The sequence below is a fragment of the Chrysemys picta genome, chromosome 13, assembly GCF_011386835.1.
Source record: "Chrysemys picta bellii isolate R12L10 chromosome 13, ASM1138683v2, whole genome shotgun sequence".
Taxonomy (NCBI): domain Eukaryota; kingdom Metazoa; phylum Chordata; order Testudines; family Emydidae; genus Chrysemys; species Chrysemys picta.
This window is the reverse complement of record NC_088803.1, coordinates 5,072,003-5,089,472: the sequence shown is the minus strand read 5'-3', so window position 1 is coordinate 5,089,472 and position 17,470 is coordinate 5,072,003. Positions and strand designations below refer to the sequence as shown.

Sequence of the window (17,470 nt, the reverse complement as noted above, 5' to 3'; positions counted from 1 at the left end):
GTATCTGCCCCTTACCTCCGCACAGAAAGCTGCCCTTTGCTACCTGCCCTCTTTTCTGGTTTACACGGGGATTTGGGAGCAGAGATTCTACAGTTTGCTGTGGTCAGAGTAAATTTCAGGATTCCTATCCCCTGAGCAGATCACTACAGAATACGATCTGGTTATAAGTCACACCCCAGCAGAGAGAGATCGGGCTTAGAATTTACCAGGGAGGAAAGTACATTCCTTGAGTTTAGAGATTAAAAAAGAAAAGACAGTAAAGTAACAAGTCTCTCCTTACCTGAGCTGACTGTGACCAACGTCCCTTGTCCCCAGTAACCCATAGCCCAGTTATCACAGTCCTTCTACTCGCTATTCACGCCTTACAAAAAGACTCTTTTAGGGGCCTGATCTAGTCCCCTTTGAAGTCAATGGCGGTCTTTCCCCTGGCACTGGATTTGGCCCTAATTATGTACTGTGGCTGGGATTAATAATATAATTAACATTTACATTAATGCGTCTGGGATTTTCAAAGGTGGCCGAGGGAGTCGGGTGCCTCGCTCCCAGTGAATTTCATCGCTCTGAAGAAGTTTTCATAATCTCAACGTTCATCATGCCATGCCTCAGTTTACCCCCACAGCATCTATCCTCAGTTATATATTTATGGTTTTTTTGGCCATGCTTCCTCAGCCCCAGTAACTCTGATCGCAGCTGCCTGGGTGCGGATAAACCCAGAATACCTTCTTAGCTTCCTACAGAAAATTCTTGGGAAATAAAAATCTATAGGAAGGACAGAAGAATCCACATAACGTACCTGTTGTTACGGTCACCATGGTGCCTTGGCCCCAGTAGTCCAGCTCGTACCAGCACATTTGTATGTCTTCCTAGCCAGGTCAAACAAAAACCCGGTCTGACTCCCGTTCCCACTCTAGTTTCAGGTGACGTTCCTGCTATTAGCGAGCAGAATTCTGGCACCAGTGAAGGTCAATGGAAAAGTCTCCAGTGACTCCAATGGGGACAGGATTTTGCCAGAGGCTGGGAATGGGCGACAGGGGATGGATCACTTGATGATTTCCTGTTCTGTTCATTCCCTCTGGGGCACCTGGCATTGGCCACTATCGGTAGACAGGATACTGGGCTAGATGGACCTTTGGTCTGACCCAGTATGGCCGCTCTTATGTTCAGATTTATTAGCTAGGAGGAGTTATTCTCTCTGTGTGTTCCTCTGTCTCTCTATGTGACAGTATCATTCCGAAGTGAATTGCCTACCCATTCCCTTGCTCCCCCTTCAAATAAACCCAGTGATTCTTTAGGAGCCAAAGACTGAATGGGACCTCTGGGTCACTGAACCAGTCTCCTGCTACTGCAGACAGCACGGAACCCCAGTGACACTTATCAAGCTCCATCTTAAAATGAGTCAGGTTGTTTTCCCCCCACTACTTCTATGGGGAGGCGGTTCCAGACCCCCCAGCTCTGAAGCTTAGAAATCTGCTTCTAATTTCCAGCCTAAATCGATTCACGGCCAGTTTATACCTGTTTGAGGGCCATGGTGCTGAGAACATGGAAGTTCAGTGCAAGAATCCCTGGCTGGGCTTCGCTTCACCCTTAAACCAAGATCTCAACATCACCGTGACATGTGACGCAGCGTATTCTCCCCAGAATTACAGCTCTCACGCTGAGTGCAGAGTGAGCTCAGAACCATGGCGAGCTGCTCGCTGAACGTCAGCCCACTGTAGTAATCCCATTGTCCTCAGGAATCCGCCCAGAGCCGTTACATCGTCTTTGCTTTTGTTCAACTTCAGACGTTTTAAATAAAATCTTTCCTCCCCAGCAACAACAGGAGGCCTCAAAATCTGCCAGGATGTTGGACAATTTCCCAGTTTAGTCAATCAGGGTTATAGTCCTGAGTGAGAATAAAGAAACAATCAAAGCACTTTGAAGTAAGGAATGGTAACGACCAGATACAGAGGAAAATTAGCCTGAATTTACCTGCTGGCTCTGCAACTGCTGTCCCTGGTCCTTGGTACTCAGTTGCAGCCCAGTAACATATTGCAACTCATGTGCACGCATCTCTGGGGGAAGCCAATTCATGGAGGTATGTACAAAAATGACCCTCCCGGTGAACCAATCTCCACAGATAATGAGTTAATAAAAAGTTCCATGTAAGATGTGTTCAGTACCGTGGCAATGAGAGATAGATACAAGGGATGCATGGGGATAGACCAGGGATCGGCAACCTTTGGCACGCGGTTTGCCAGGGTAAGCACCCTGGCTGGCCAGGCCGGTTTGTTTACTTGCCGCGTCCGCAGGTTCGGGCCATCACGGCTCCCACTGGCCATGGTTCGGGGCTCCAGGAAATGGGGGCTGCGGGAAGCGGCGCGGGCCGAAGGATGTGCTGGCCGCTGCTTCCCACCGCCCCCATTGGCCTGGAGCGGCCAACCGCGGCCAGTGGGAGCCGCGATCGGCTGAACCTGCAGACACGGCAGGTAAACAAACCAGCCCGGCCCGCCAGGGTGCTTACCCTGGCGAATCGCGTGCCAAAGGTTGCCGATCCCTGGGATAGACAGACAGACAAACAGACAGACCCTTTGTCTGGTCTCTGAAAGAACATGGATGAATCCAATGACAATACTTGCCATCAACACAAACACTCCATTAAAATCCCCAGCCTTTAAGGACTGAGGCTACAGTAGCACAGCTGCAGATTATCTGAAGCAGAGGCCACAGCTGGAAGTCAAGGGATTTTATTTTTTAAAGCAACAGTCAACATTTCCTTCCTGAGACTTCCTGAGACGAGGGGCCCGGGTGTTTGTGCCCTGGGCAGGTTCTACTCCTTGGCCACATACATGGTTCATTACAGTTGGCTAGAAAAACCCACATCCTGGTTTTAGAATCTAGTGCTGGCTGGAATTGTCGTTGTGACTGAGGAGAGGAATCCAATCCTGTCCTGTCCTTATTTGTCCCCTGCAAGGCCTGTAGGGCCAGATACACACTCCAAGAGCGACCCACAGGCCTCCAGACAGACAGAAACACAAACCATTATGCGGGATGTTTAAAGGCTAAATGTTCAATGGGTATATATCAGCATTGCTCCATAGACTGTTGAAATCAATGGGAGTTAGGTGCCTAAGTACCTTTGAAGATCTAAGCCCTGGGGGCCTCTCTTTCAAGATCTGGCCCCAGGTGCCTAATTCCCCCAGATCGCTTTGAAATATTTTGGGTTGTGATTTGGAAAAAAAAAAAAAGAACATAAGAACGGCCATACTGGGTCAGACCAAAGGTCCACCTAGCCCAGTATCCTGTCTTCTGACAGTGGCCAATGCCAGGTGCCCCAGAGGGAATGAACAGAACAGGGAATCATCAAGTGATCCACCCCCTGTCACCCATTCCCAGCTTCTGGCAAAACAGAGGCTAGGGACACTATCCCTGTCCATCCCTGGCTAATAGCCATTGATGGACCTATCCTCCATGAATTTATCTAGTTCTTTTTTGAACCCTGTTATAGTCCTGGCCTTCACAACATCCTCTGGCAAAGAGTTCCACAGGTTGACTGTGCATTGTGTGAAGAAATACTTCCTTTTGTTTGTTTTAAGCCTGCTGCCTGTTAATTTCATTGGGTGACCCCTAGTTCTTGTGCTATGAGAAGGAATAAATAACACTTCTTTACTTTCTCTAGAGGAAAGTACAGCTAGATTTACAAAGCTATTACGATGTCTAAAGATGCAGTTAGGCACATAGTGGGGTTTACAAACATAGTGGGGTCTGAGCAAAGCGCCTAACTCCTATTGATTTCATGTAAACCTGGTCCTAAGTCAAGACAGACCAGCTAAAGGCTTTGGAGAAGAAATCAGCAATATCTCTTGGAAATCTGGCCTTCTGAGACCTCTGGATGTAAAGTACAGGTATAAAGATATTTACGTGCCTAAGGGTGCAGATAATTGCCTAGTGGGATGTTGAGAAATATCTAGGAGATTAACTTCTGGTGATTTCAATCCCACTAGGCACCTATCTGCTCCTTTGGGGGCCCCGAATACCTTTAACAGTCTGGGCCAAAGTGCTTTGAGAAAAGAAAAGAAAAGAAAAGAAAAGACCAATATCATGACATTTATTTTGCGGATGGAGAAGCTGAGGCACAAAGAGGGAGCCAAGGGTGGAGATGGGAAGAGAAACCAGTTCTGCAGCTTCTCAGCTCAGCACCCGTTCTACTGACGCCCACTGCTCTGTTCCCTTTGTGAGAGGCAGGTGCTATAAGGATCTGATTTCAGCTGAGGGAAGTGAGAGACAGAGAGGGAAATTATCCTGCCCATGGGCAGAGGGGAATAGAAACCAGGTCTCCTGGACTGGTGCCCTCTCTGCTAGACCACACTAATGGGACCAAATTACATAGTAATCCAACCTTTTTTGAAATTGAATTTGGGATCCTCACTCCCGTGGGTTACTTTAAAAAAAGATAGATGTATGGGGCTGGATGGATGGAGGGATGATGGGTGTGTATGGGGCTGGATGGAGGGATGGGTGTGTATGGGGATGGGTGTATATGAGGGATGGATGTTGGGATGGGGGTGTATGGGGCTGCATGGAGAGATGATGGGTGTGTACGAGAATGGATGGATGGGTGTGTATGGGGGATGGATGGATGGAGGGGTGTGTATGGGGATGGTGGATGGAGGGATGAGTGTGTAGAGGGATGGATGGAGGTATGGGTGTGTATGGGGATGGATGGATGGATGGATGGATGGATGGATGGATGAGTGTGTTTGGGGCTGGATGTATGGAGGAATGGGTGTGTATGGGGCTGGATGGATAGTGGGAGGGGTGTATGGGGTTGGATGGTTAGTGGGGGGGGGGTGTATATGGGTCTGGATGGAGGGATGGGTGTGTGTGACATTCCCCTCTGGTGTTATCTAGACCAGTGATCTGCTAGGTCATTCCAATCCTTGACTCTGGGAGCCAGCCTTACCCTGCCCTGCTATGGGAACCCCCACTCCTGAGCTGTTCACACACAGCCTCTGGCATGTAAGCTGCTCCTTGGGTTGTGGAACTGAACGACACTAGCCAATATCTCCAGCCCCAGACACAACCCTGGGAACCTCCGTCTTGCAGTGCCCAGTTATGCCCACTGGACGCTGCAAGCTTATATGAGTTCATCAGTTTAACAAAGAAATTGATATGTACCAGGCTTGTTCTCCCAAGGGGAGTCTCTGACACACGGCAAACCAAACGCACTGCTTCAGGTAGAACAAACAAACCGATTTATTAACTACAAAAGACAGATTTTAACTGATCATAAGTCAAAGCACAACAAGTCAGATTTGGTCAAATGAAATAAAAGCAAAACTCATTCTAATCTGATCCTAACACTTTCAGTGTCCTCACAAACTGAGATGCTTCTCACCACAGGCTGGCTGCTCTTCTGCCAGGCTCTCCCCTTTGATCAGCGCTTCAGTGGATTGGTGGTGGTGTCTGTAGGTGTAGGTGGAAGAGAGAGTAAGAGCCTGGCAAAATGTCTCTCCCTTTTATCATGTCCTTTCTTTCCTCTTGGTTTTGCCCCCCCCGAGCCCCCTTCAGAGTCAGGTGAGCATTATCTCATCGCAGTCCCAAACTGCCCAAAGGAAGGGGGCGACTCCCTTGAGGGTCTAACAGATTCTTTTGTTGCTGCCTAAGCCAGTGTCCATTGTTCCCATGAGGCTGGGCTGGGTTTGTCCCATCCATGCCCTGATGAGGTGTGAACTGCCCCTCTGCTCCTGGAGAGTTTTTGCCTGGGCTTGCTTTAAGCCATGAGGATACATTTTCAGCCTCAAACTATATACATGAAATTATAACCTATAACATTACTATAACATCACTGTAACAATTCCTATAACATCACTATAGCAACCATGCTCACTGCATCATGAGCCTTCCGAAGACACCCAACATGACAAACTTTGCATTGGATACACACAGTCATTTTATAAAGAGGAACACGGGGGTGGCGGGTGTTCCCCCTGTTACTCGGGGTTTTTTTAACCCAAAGTGTTTGGTAACGTTTACTCTGTGCGAGGTGGTGTTAGGAAATAAATTAAGGGAGACACGGCCGTCCGACCCACAGATGGCCGGCACAAACAGGACAACACACGAGTGCTTTCACTTAAAGCTAAACTTTACTTAATCTGAAGCACTTACACACGTCGGCAACAGGTTAGTGAAACACCCCCAACCCTCGATAATTACCGAAGCTGAGCGTGACTTTCGAGTGGCACTGTGACAGGCTTCAGCGGGCCAGACTTCTGTCTGCCGGTGGGGACCCGAAGATGCGTCCAGAGGGACCGTCCCTGAAGAGCCTTTTCTGAGAATTCCGATTACCTCAAACTTCCCCCCCTTATTTATACATTAGTAACACAATGACATATTTTTTTAAAGAAAACTTGCTAAGCAAGCAGGGTTAAAAGGTCAGACACCTCATGATTGTCAATTAACCAGAGAGATATTTTTTAGAGTGTTTATGGCTTGGGGCCCTGACAAACATTCCCGGGGGCACACAGAAACAGACATCTTGGTTTTTTACAATACACACATCAGCAATTCTCACACTTTTTGCAGGAAGGGTGCGGGGTCAAGCTGCCCTGCTCGTGGCACCTGAAACCCCCGCCCCTCCTGTCTGGTTACACTGAGGCCGCTGCATGGGTGTGTATGGGGAGGGATGGGGGTGTAGGTGGATGGAGGGATGGGGGTGTAGGTGGATGGATGGAGGGATGGGTGTGTAGGTGGATGGATGGAGAGATAGGTTTGTATGTGGGATGGATGGAGGGATGGAGGGATGGGGGTGTATGCCGCTGGATGGAGGGATGGGTGTGTAGGTGGATGGATGGAGTGATGGGTTTGTATGTGGGATGGATGGAGGGATGGAGGGATGGGTGTGTATGCCGCTGGATGGAGGGATGGGTGTGTAGGTGGATGGATGGAGAGATGGATGGATTGATGGAGGGTGGGTGTGTATGGGGAGGGATGGGGGTGTAGGTGGATGGAGGGATGGGGGTGTAGGTGGATGGATGGAGAGATAGGTTTGTATGTGGGATGGATGGAGGGATGGAGGGATGGGGGTGTATGCCGCTGGATGGAGGGATGGGTGTGTAGGTGGATGGATGGAGAGATGGGTTTGTATGTGGGATGGATGGAGGGATGGAGGGATGGGTGTGTATGCCGCTGGATGGAGGGATGGGTGTGTAGGTGGATGGATGGAGGGATGGGTGTGTAGGTGGGATGGATGGAGGGATGGAGGGATGGGTGTGTATCGGAATGGATGGAGGGAGGGATGATGGGGCTGTATGGGGATGGATGGAGGGATGATGGGTGTGAATGGGTAGGGATGGGTGCCTGTGGGGATAGATGGAGGAATGGGTGTGTATCAGGATAGATGGGGATTGACAGATATAGATAGATGGGTGTGTATGGGGCTGGATGGTTGGAGGGATGGGGGCGTATGGGGCTGGATGGCTGGAGGGATGGGGGTGTATAGGGTTGTCTGGAGGGATGATGGGTGTGTATGGGGCTGGATATAGGGATGGGTGTACATGGGGAATGGATGGAAGGATGAGAGTGTATGGGGCTGGATATAGGGATGGGTGTGTATGGGGAAGGGATGGGGGGATGGGTGTGTATGGGGCTGGCTGGATGGATGGATGAGGGGTGAATGGGGAGGGATGATGGGTGTGTATGGGGATGGATGGATGGATGGTGGGTGTGTATGGGGATGGATGGATGGATGGATGAAGGGATGGGTTTGTATGGGGGATGGATGGATGGAGGGATGATGGGCGTGTATGGGGAGGGATGGGGGTGTATGGGGATGGATTGAGGTACGGGTGTGTATGGGGATAGATGGAGGGATGGGTGTGTATCGGGATAGATGGGGATGGACAGATATAGATAGATGGGTGTGTATGGGGATAGATGGAGGGGTGGGTGTGTATCGGGATAGATGGGGATTGACAGATATAGATAGATGGGTGTGTATGGGGCTGGATGGTTGGAGGGATGGGGGCGTATGGGGCTGGATGGAAGGATGGGAGTGTATGGGGCTGGATATAGGGATGGGTGTATATGGGGAAGGGATGGAGGAATGGGTGTGTATGGGGCTGGATGGATGGAGGCATGATGGGGTGAATGGGGAGGGATGATGGGTGTGTATGGGGATGGATTGATGGATGAAGGGATGGGTGTGTATGGGGGATGGATGGGGGGTGGGTGTGTATGTGGGATGGATGGATGGATGGATGGATGGATGGATGAAGGGATGGGTTTGTATGGGGGATGGATGGATGGAGGGATGATGGGGGTGTATGTGGAGGGATGGGGGTGTATGGGGATAGATGGAGGGATGGGTGTGTATTGGGATAGATGGGGATTGACAGATATAGATAGATGGGTGTGTATGGGGATAGATGGATGAGGATAGATGGTGGTAGATGGATATGGATATATGGGGGTGCATGGGGCTAGATAGATAGAGAGAGAGAGAGAGAGCTTTGTTATAACTGGAGTATCTGGACTCTCTGGCCCAAATTTTTAAAGGCCAATTTACGCCAGTAGGGGATCTGGCCAAGGGATTAATTTCAAGGGGGCCTATGTGCTTTTGAAAATTTAAAATACTGTGATCTATCTGGCCCTCTGAGCTCATAGGTTTTAGGCTGAGCTTTTCAAAGAAACCTGGGAGAATGAGGCATCGAACACCCATTACATTTCACATTGGAAAAAATAACCCCAACTATACATACAATATGATGGGGGCTAATTTAGCTACAACAAGTCAGGAAAAAGATCTTGGAGTCATTGTGGATAGTTCTCTGAAGATGACCACACAGTGTGCAGAGGCGGTCAAAAAAGCAAACAGGATGTTAGGAATCATTAAAAAGGGGATAGAGAATAAGACTGAGAATATATTATTGCCCTTATATAAATCCATGGTACGCCCACATCTTGAATACTGTGTACAGATGTGGTCTCCTCATCTCAAAAAAGATATACTGGCACTAGAAAAGGTTCAGAGAAGGGCAACTAAAATGATTAGGGGTTTGGAACGGGGCCCATATGAGGAGGGATTAAAGAGGCTAGGACTCTTCAGCTTGGAAAAGAGGAGACTAAGGGGGGATATGATAGAGGTATATAAAATCATGAGTGATGTGGAGAAAGTGAATAAGGAAAAGTTATTCACTCATTCCCATAATACGAGAACTAGGGGTCACCCAAATGAAATTAATAGGCAACAGGTTTAAAACAAATAAAAGGAAGTTCTTCTTCACACAGTGCACAGTCAATCTGTGGAACTCCTTGCCTAAGGAGGTTGTGAAGGCTAGAACTATAACAGCGTTTAAAAGAGAACTGGATAAATTCATGGTGGTTAAATCCATTAATGGCTATTAGCCGGGATGGGTAAGGAATGGTGTCCCTAGCCTCTGTTTGTCAGAAGGTGGAGATGGATGGCAGGAGAGAGATCACTTGATCATTGCCTGTTAGGTTCACTCTCTCTGGGGCACCTGGCATTGGCCACTGTCAGTAGATAGGATACTGGGCTAGATGGACCTTTGGTCTGACCCAGTATGGCCGTTCTTATGTTCTTATTCCCGTTGATGAAAGTCACTAAGGCTCAGATTCTACTAAATCAGTGGAAGTTGGGACACTAGATACATCTGAGGGACTCAGCTGAACTCTCTTAGACCTTGCTGAAAATCCCAGCCAAATCTCTTGGACCGGCTCACCAGATGGGTGGAGGGTTCACCCCGTCCCACAGTCCCTGGCTCTGTGTCAAGCAGGCTCGGGCCCCGCTCACCGCTGTGGCTTGCATTTACCGCTCAGGCTATGAGGGTTTCCCTCTCGCCCGCAGCAGGTTTTTGTATAAGAATGAGTCACTGTGCTCCCCCCACCCACAATGATTGAAACCACATCAAAAACTTCAGCCCCTTCTGGCTCGTCAAACCACCTTGCTCTAATAAGGAAAATAAAAACAAGTGTATCGCTGGAAATACAGAATATCCACCCTGCCACATGAAGGTGCCTGTACTGTTATTGCAAGCTATCAATGATGAATTATCCACAAATCAAGTATCAATTATCCCTCAATTATCAATAATCAACTTAAAGCCTCCAGTTAGCAATAATCAGGTTTAAAGCCTCAACCATCAATTATTGACCAATCAACTAATCCCCAATTAACTATCAAGCAGCAATCTCTAATTAACAATCAATAATTGCTTATCAGTTTCAAACTATCAACCGTCAATTATCAACCTGTCACCAAAGTGCAATAATTACCTGTCATTTATCAACCTATCATCACTTATCAATATACAATTATCAACACTGATCATTACTTAGATATAATCCATTATCAATCTTCATTTATCAACCATCAGTTATTGGTCACCATTGATCGGTTAGGTAGGCAGAGACTGTGGGAGGAAGGATGGCTAGACAGAGGGGTGTGTAGTCATTGAACAAAGCTTTTGTTATGTCCATCTTCATTTATTGTCCATCAACCATCAACCAGTGATATTTTGTGCTTTCTTCATCTCTTGGATCAGTCCCATACTTACAGGGTAAGCGCTGACCGTCGGGGAACCAGTTTTGTTTGGTGTGGATACAGTGGGTAGCACTATGGGGTTCTGACCGGGGTCCCTGAGTGCTACCACCATAGATGACGATAATTTCTTATTCTAATGATGGACTGAGGCACGGGGAAGGGAAGTGATTTGCCCGTCACCCCGGGACTCTGAAGCAAAGCTGGGAATAGATTCAGATCTTCAGTCCTAACCCACTGCCCTTAGCCTCTGGATTATCTTTGCTCTTCGCAAGCTTTGTCTGGTGGGAGAATGACAATGCAGTGCTATTTGCAGCATGCATTCACTGCAGTCTGCACCAGGCACAGTAGGCACTTGGTTGCTATTCATAAGCCTGGCTTGTGTTCTTGTTCAGGCTCTGAAGGTTTCCTAGTCCCCGTGCACAGGGTTTTAATACAGCGCTGCATCACTGTGAGCCCCCCCCAGCCCACACCGTGATGAACGCCACGACAAAAACTCCAGCCACCTCTCTGCCCTCCTCGTTATAAACATGAGCATCCAATCTAGCTCCAAGGCTGGAAATGCACCTCCTCCACCCACACTAAATCGCCTGTACAAAATATTGAATTTCCACCAAAGTTTTAGATTCAATTCCTCCCCTGGGCAGAGAGTCCTTGTCTGCTGCAGACGACTCAGTTAATCTCCCCGGGACACATTTTCGGAATACCAGAAGAGAGCTGGGGAAATAATTGATTTGTTTGGTTCAGTGGCTGAACGGAAAAATCTGTTTGGGGGTTGACCTGAAGTGACGCTGTTTTGACTTTCCTCAACAAAATGGAAAAAAAACAACAACATTTATTTTGGGGTCAACTAAACATTGGAATTAATTCAGGCAAGTTCTGGCCTGTGTTGTGCTGAGGGTCCCACTCAATGATCACAACGGTTCCTCCCGGCAAGGAATCTATGGAGCTAAGGTTTTGCCTGAAAGGGTCTCTGTAGCATGGCAGGTGATGTCTCTCATACTGAATTGAAAGGCAGCCAATTTAAAAGGGTTCAGAGAAAACAATTTGTATGCAGCACAATAGTGGATCTCACAGCTATATGTCCTTTTCCGGGCTCGGAGTTCAATACGATTAAACCACAAAAACAAAACTACACAGGTTCTTCTAAAGCACCTGGTGTCCATCAGTCTTGGAGAATGGCTCCTCCAACCCTCTTCTGGTGCAGTTTGGTCCTTTCTTCCCCTGTCCCCAATACTTTACTTCTGTGTTCCTAGGGTGTTTTAGGTGGCCCATCCCCCTAACATCTAGGCTGACTTTGATTTTTTTCTTACCTGGGTGGTTGTTTCTCCAGTATTGCCTCTGTTCTTCTTTTTCTCCACATTCGGCACACCTGCAGCGTTATCAAGGTGGGTGTTTAATACACCACCTGGGCGTCAGGCCAGATAGATGAAATGGCGAGAACGCCAGTGCTGAAGGAAGCGGTTTGGGATGGTGGATCTCCAACATTTCTGCTCGGTCGACCACTTCAGAAGAGATGGAACCGTGTTGTGGTCTAGGCTGCAATCGGTGAGCCACCTGCTGGAGCACAGAGCACCACATCTGTAGCACAAGGTTGGCCTTGCGGTCAGCACCAGCCTCCCACTGGCAGAGATTCCATGAGTGGTGGCAGACAACTCGTTTCATCTCCCCGCGCCTCCGCTCTGCATATGCAAAATAGGAATGGCCCTTCCTTTGTCTGTCGTGTCTGTTTAGACTGCAAACTCCTCACAGCGAGGAGAGTTTTTTGCTACTTGCCTGTACAGCAGGCCCATGGCCTCAGCTGTAGCCTCGCACTGCTAGTGCAATACAAACAGTAATAAACATTCCATGCTCTGCGCCGCCGCTCATCCCTGGCCCCGTGAGAGCAGCAGGTATTTGGTGTAACCATCCGATTATAATGGGCCCTGCCACACTTATGAATCTTGTATTAGGCTTGAAATAATGCCCGGTAATGTTGAGTTCAGACCACATCAGATGAGAAGGGAGCATTTTCTATTGTCTAGTAAAGGAACCCTAGGTGCCGTTTTTTGCCAACTGAGGGAAGTGGGGGGCTAGTGGTTAGAATGGGGGGGGGGTGCAGGAGTCAGGACTCCTGGGTTCTATCCCTGGCTCAGGGTGGGGAGTGGGTCTAGTGGGCTAGTGCAGGAGTTGCTGGGAGTCAGGACTCCTGCATTCTATTCGTGGCTCTGGAAAAGGAGTCTAGAGGGCTGGGAGCCAGGACTCCTGGGTTCTACCCCAGGCTGTGGGAGGGGAGTGGGGTCGAGTGGTTAGAACAGTTGGAGCTGAGAGTCAGGACTCCTAGGTTCTACCCCAGGCTCTGGGAGGGGAGTGGGGTCGAGTGGTTAAGGCAGTTGGGGCTGGAAGTCAGGGCTCCAGTCCTAATCCTGCTCAGGATTGGGTTTAACTGGCCAAGTAAGATGAGGGGACTGGGGTGGGTGAGACACAGGCTTGCATGGGGGAGTACTTGCACTTGTTGGAATGATAGATTGAAAAATCAGTCTAATATAGACTTAAAATCAAATTAGCCTTCCTGCGGGAGGATTTTGTAATATACTCCTTATGTAGATGTCACATTTAAGGCAGAACTCATTTGTGGAAGCCCACAGTTAAATACCCCCAGCATGGACAGTTTTTGGAGGGGTCGTTAGCCCCATAAGACAAGTGAAATATGAAGGGTTCTGCTGGTTCTGTGGTTATTAACTGCTACTAACTATGGTTCAGCCAGCTCTTGTTTCCTTTCACCATTGATAAATCCGTCTCTGTTACATCCCTCCCGCCTTGGCAGGAAACACCTGCCCTGTTCCCTCCTAGTCACTTCCTTTCACCAGACGTGGAACTGAGGTCGTAATTCAACCGGGCATTTCTGCGGCTGGCTGCCCGGGAGGTGAACGCAGAGGGAAGCAAACAGGAGTCAGCGTCCGCCCTCACGTCGCAGTTTGGATGTAGCTCGCGCCGCAGGCCCGAATCAAGGGCTGCGTAGCACCGTCCGGACGTGGGAGCTCAGTGTGGGTGAGCTGGGTCCAGCCATTGTAAGGCCAGATTTACAATGCAGGGGGATGCTCAAGTCCACATCCGAGGTTAACAGAGCAGTGTGGACGTACCCCTAGACACCTACCGAGCCGCTGGGATGCATGGACAAACCTGCTTCCGTCCTGACACCCCAGTTATGCCAAAGACTTGGGGAAGATATTCAAACTGGGCCTTCTCCTGCCCATCTAGCCTGTGGGGCCCTGTCCGGGAGGCGTACTCAGAGACTGCCACCATGGCAGGCCCCACAAAACACAGCTGCCAAGTGCCCCCCCCCTTCATCCCCAAACCCAGTACTTAGCACGTTCACCCAGAATGTGGGAGATCTGGGTTCAAATCCCCACTCTGCCTGACGCCACGCAGGGACTTGCAGCCAGGTCTGCCAGAGCAGCGCCCTACCCACCAGGTTATGGGGTATGCTGGGGCTGCGCGGTGTATCTCCCTCTGTTGAAGTTGTTCCACTTTGTATGAAATGCTTAAATTATCATCAAGCCCAAGAGAGAGGCTGTGTGGGTTAGTGAAGTGACCCAGGGATCCAGTTTCTGCTCCACTGAATACTTAAGTATTTTATAGAATTCCTTTAAAACTCCGTCATTTCCCTCCCCCACATCCATCAATCAGAGAAGATGATCCCTCCTTTCTCCCACCCTTTGATTTTTCTGTCTAGTCCCACTCTCAGTCAGCCCCCGGCAGTACTTCTGGAGGACAAATAACCGCACGCGTGTGAGCATTTTTACAAGGATCCCAAGGGAATGAGGCACTCACCAGGCGTTGGGTGCCCACCTCTCTTTGGAAACCCGCCTCCCGAGCAATGGATTCATGTGAGAACCTGGTGAATAAAGCACATTTCCTACAGCCATAAAACCATGCTGGCTGGTTTGCCTAGGCCAGACCTTGTTAAGCCATCGAGAGGGTGGGGAGGGGCCGGCTGTCGGTGCTCTGCTTCGTGCTGTGAAGAGAGTTTTTGCACTGGAGCGTATCACTGTGCTGCTATCGTATCCTCCACAGTGATAAACGCCGCAGCAAAAACTTAGCTCAGGGACAAGAGGAGTCCGTTCGGGAAAGGCCAGCACCTGCTGCCCTCTTTATACGGCTGCCAGGGCCCATCTAAGCTCAGTAGCCTGTCCCACTGCTGAAGGAACGGGCGGCGACGGTGAGAAAAGATGGGCTTTCGGTTATGACATTGGGTGAGGGCTCCAGAGATATGGGATCAATAGATGCGTCTCTTCACCCTGGTGCCTTTCAGCTTCTCCAGCGGCAAAAAGAACAGCACCAAAACCACAGGGAAGGAGAAGGCTGGGCAGACGGACAATCTTTGCAAACAACTTTGCTCTAGTTCCCATCTAAAGGACCCCATGTCTTATAACAGGTGATGGTTCCTCTATCTGGCCCCCAGCTGGGCAGGAGCCAGGGGGTTTATTGAGGGCTGCCCTACCCAGACTCCTTTGCAGAGAGGGGAAGTCCCGCCCATTCTCTCTGGATGATTGACAGTTTGTCTAGCCAATCGGCTCTCTTTCCCTCACTCCTGGTTCTATAAGGGTTGCAGGCCCATTGCAATCTGTAAGCTTTTTTGGCATGGGGGAGAAGAGGGAAAGGTCTATCTATTAGGAGGTCTGCTATATCTAGTACCGGGGGAGCCTTAATTTTGCGTCTAGTTTCTAGATGTTGCTAGAATATATGTAACAATGAGGTGAGCGTACTCAGAGAGTGGGGATTTCCCAAGGCTTGATGCTCAAAATCCCATGGGGGTTGGGGGCCCAGGGGCTTGTCTTTACAGGGGAAATGGACTGGAAATAGCTCTCCACAGGGCCGCCCAGAGGATTCAGGGGGCCTGGGGCAAAGCGGGGGAGCTGCGGCCAGGGCCGGCTTTAGGCACCGCGGAGCTGCCGCCGAAGTCCCGCCGCTGTCTTCAGTGGCAGCTCAGTCGCTGCCGCGGAGGAAGGCCCCGCCGCCGAAATGCTGCCGAAGACAGTGGCAACGATTGAGCTGCCGACGACGACAGTGCCGGGACTTCAGCGGCAGCTCAATCGGCTGCCGGTGCCTTTGGTGGCACTTCGGCGGAGGGTCGTTCGGGACGTTGCGGGGCCCTCTTAGGGGCACGGGGCCCGATTCCGGGCCTGGCTGCGGCGCCTGTACTCACCCGGCGGTGGTCCGGGTCTTCGGCGGCATTTCGGCGGCAGGGGGCCCTTCAGTTGCTCCGCGTCTTCGGCAGCACTGAAGGACCCGCTGCCGAAGACCTGGAGTGACTGAAGGGCCCCCTGCCACCAAAATGCCGCCGAAGACCCGGACCGCCACCGCGCCAAGGCTCGCGGGCCTGGGGCAAATTGCCCCACTTGCCCCCCCCCTGGGCGGCCCTGGCTCTCCAGGTGTATTTTGTTATTCTGGAAAAACTCTTCCATGGGGGTACTCTAGTATGGGGTAAAAGTGACTGTGTGAGAAGAGGAAACATTCTGAAATTGAGCAGAGAGCTATTCTGAATAACTAAATTATATTGGAATAGCTATTCTGGTCAATTTACAAATAAAGCCTCGTTGTCTTAGGTCCTCTTGCCAAGCCCAGCCGAAATGAACAAGTGGTGGGTTAATGAAAGACTCCTATGTACAGCTCCTCTCGAAAGGAGACAGTTTAGCCTGTTGGGTAGATCATTGCAGTAGGAAGCAGGAGACTAGCATTCTGTTCCCAGCTCTGGATGACCTTGGCCAAATTGCTTCTTTTTCATGCCTCAGTTTCCCCATCTGTGAAATGGGAATAATGATGACGACCTCCTTTACAAAGTGCCTTGTGGCAGGAACGAAGCATTGGTAGTAGTAGTCGTGTTTGTGGTAGCCCTTAAACAAGGGTGTTAAGACATTGATTTCTATCACAAGGGCATCTGGCCTGCTTTCGTCAGAGTTTGATAAACCGCAGTGGCATGCTGTCTCGCTATGTGGGTTGTGCTCAGACCCCGCAGGAAGTTTTTGTACGGGAGCACATCACTGTGCTGCTGTATTGTCCCCACGGTGCTAAACACCAGAGCTAAAACTTAACTCAGCACCGAGGTGGACTTTCTGCTAGATATAGTGACATCTAGTGCAATGTTCGCAGACAGGGACCTCTACACTGGTCCATCTGTCTCTAACAATGGCAGCCACTTGAGGAGAAGATAGGAGGGAAAAAAGACGGTCTTAATTTATTATTTCTGTTACCATGGCGCCTCGGAGCCCCAGTCATGGGACAGGACTCCATTGTGCAAGGTGCTGTACAAACACAGATCACAGACAGCCGCTGCCCCAAAGAGGTCGCAGTGTAAGGAGGTTTGGAAGGATTCGATTGTTATTGGTAAATGTCAATTTCACAGCGGGCACAAAAACCGACGGAAAAAATCTCCATTGATGATAACTGAAATTTACAGACAGGCCAAGTAGGAAAAAGGCTGCTTGAAAATTTAGTAGAGTTTGATTGAAGGGTATTTCCTGTGTATAGTTTGACATGCGATGCTGAGAATTTGTGTTTGAACAACAATAAAGCTTTCACTTTTTGAATCTCAGCATCTATTGTCATTAAATGATTTTTGTTTCCCCCCCTCTTTGGGTGACCAACCCCATAATTTCCCGCAACTGTGTGCACATTTAAAGAAAGCGCTTTAACCCCATAATTTTGCATAACCGTGAAAATTGAAATCAATAAAAATCTAGAACATTGCTTAAAAATAAGCATCCGTTGAAATTATAAATAAAAATCATTTTTGGCCAAGCTTAAACAGAAGTCCGAGATAAGAGACAATCGATGCAAACCGACAGGAGCACAAGGTTTTTCGCTTTCCTCTGCAGTGTGGGGATCATTTGCCTGCTTAGATCACCTGGTCATATCTCACCTCATGAATTTCCTGCCGCTGGAGGAGGCTTGGGC

General features: G+C 49.4%; 3 gene segments (V, D, J or C); all 3 read right to left on the bottom strand.

The window, feature by feature from the left end:
* Positions 1-17,470, bottom strand: part of LOC122173242 (Ig mu chain C region secreted form-like) — a 1,717,225-nt gene that overhangs the window by 21,670 nt on the left and 1,678,085 nt on the right.
* Positions 1-17,470, bottom strand: part of LOC101946746 (immunoglobulin heavy constant epsilon-like) — a 253,341-nt gene that overhangs the window by 86,496 nt on the left and 149,375 nt on the right.
* Positions 1-17,470, bottom strand: part of LOC101948672 (immunoglobulin heavy constant epsilon-like) — a 375,427-nt gene that overhangs the window by 274,829 nt on the left and 83,128 nt on the right.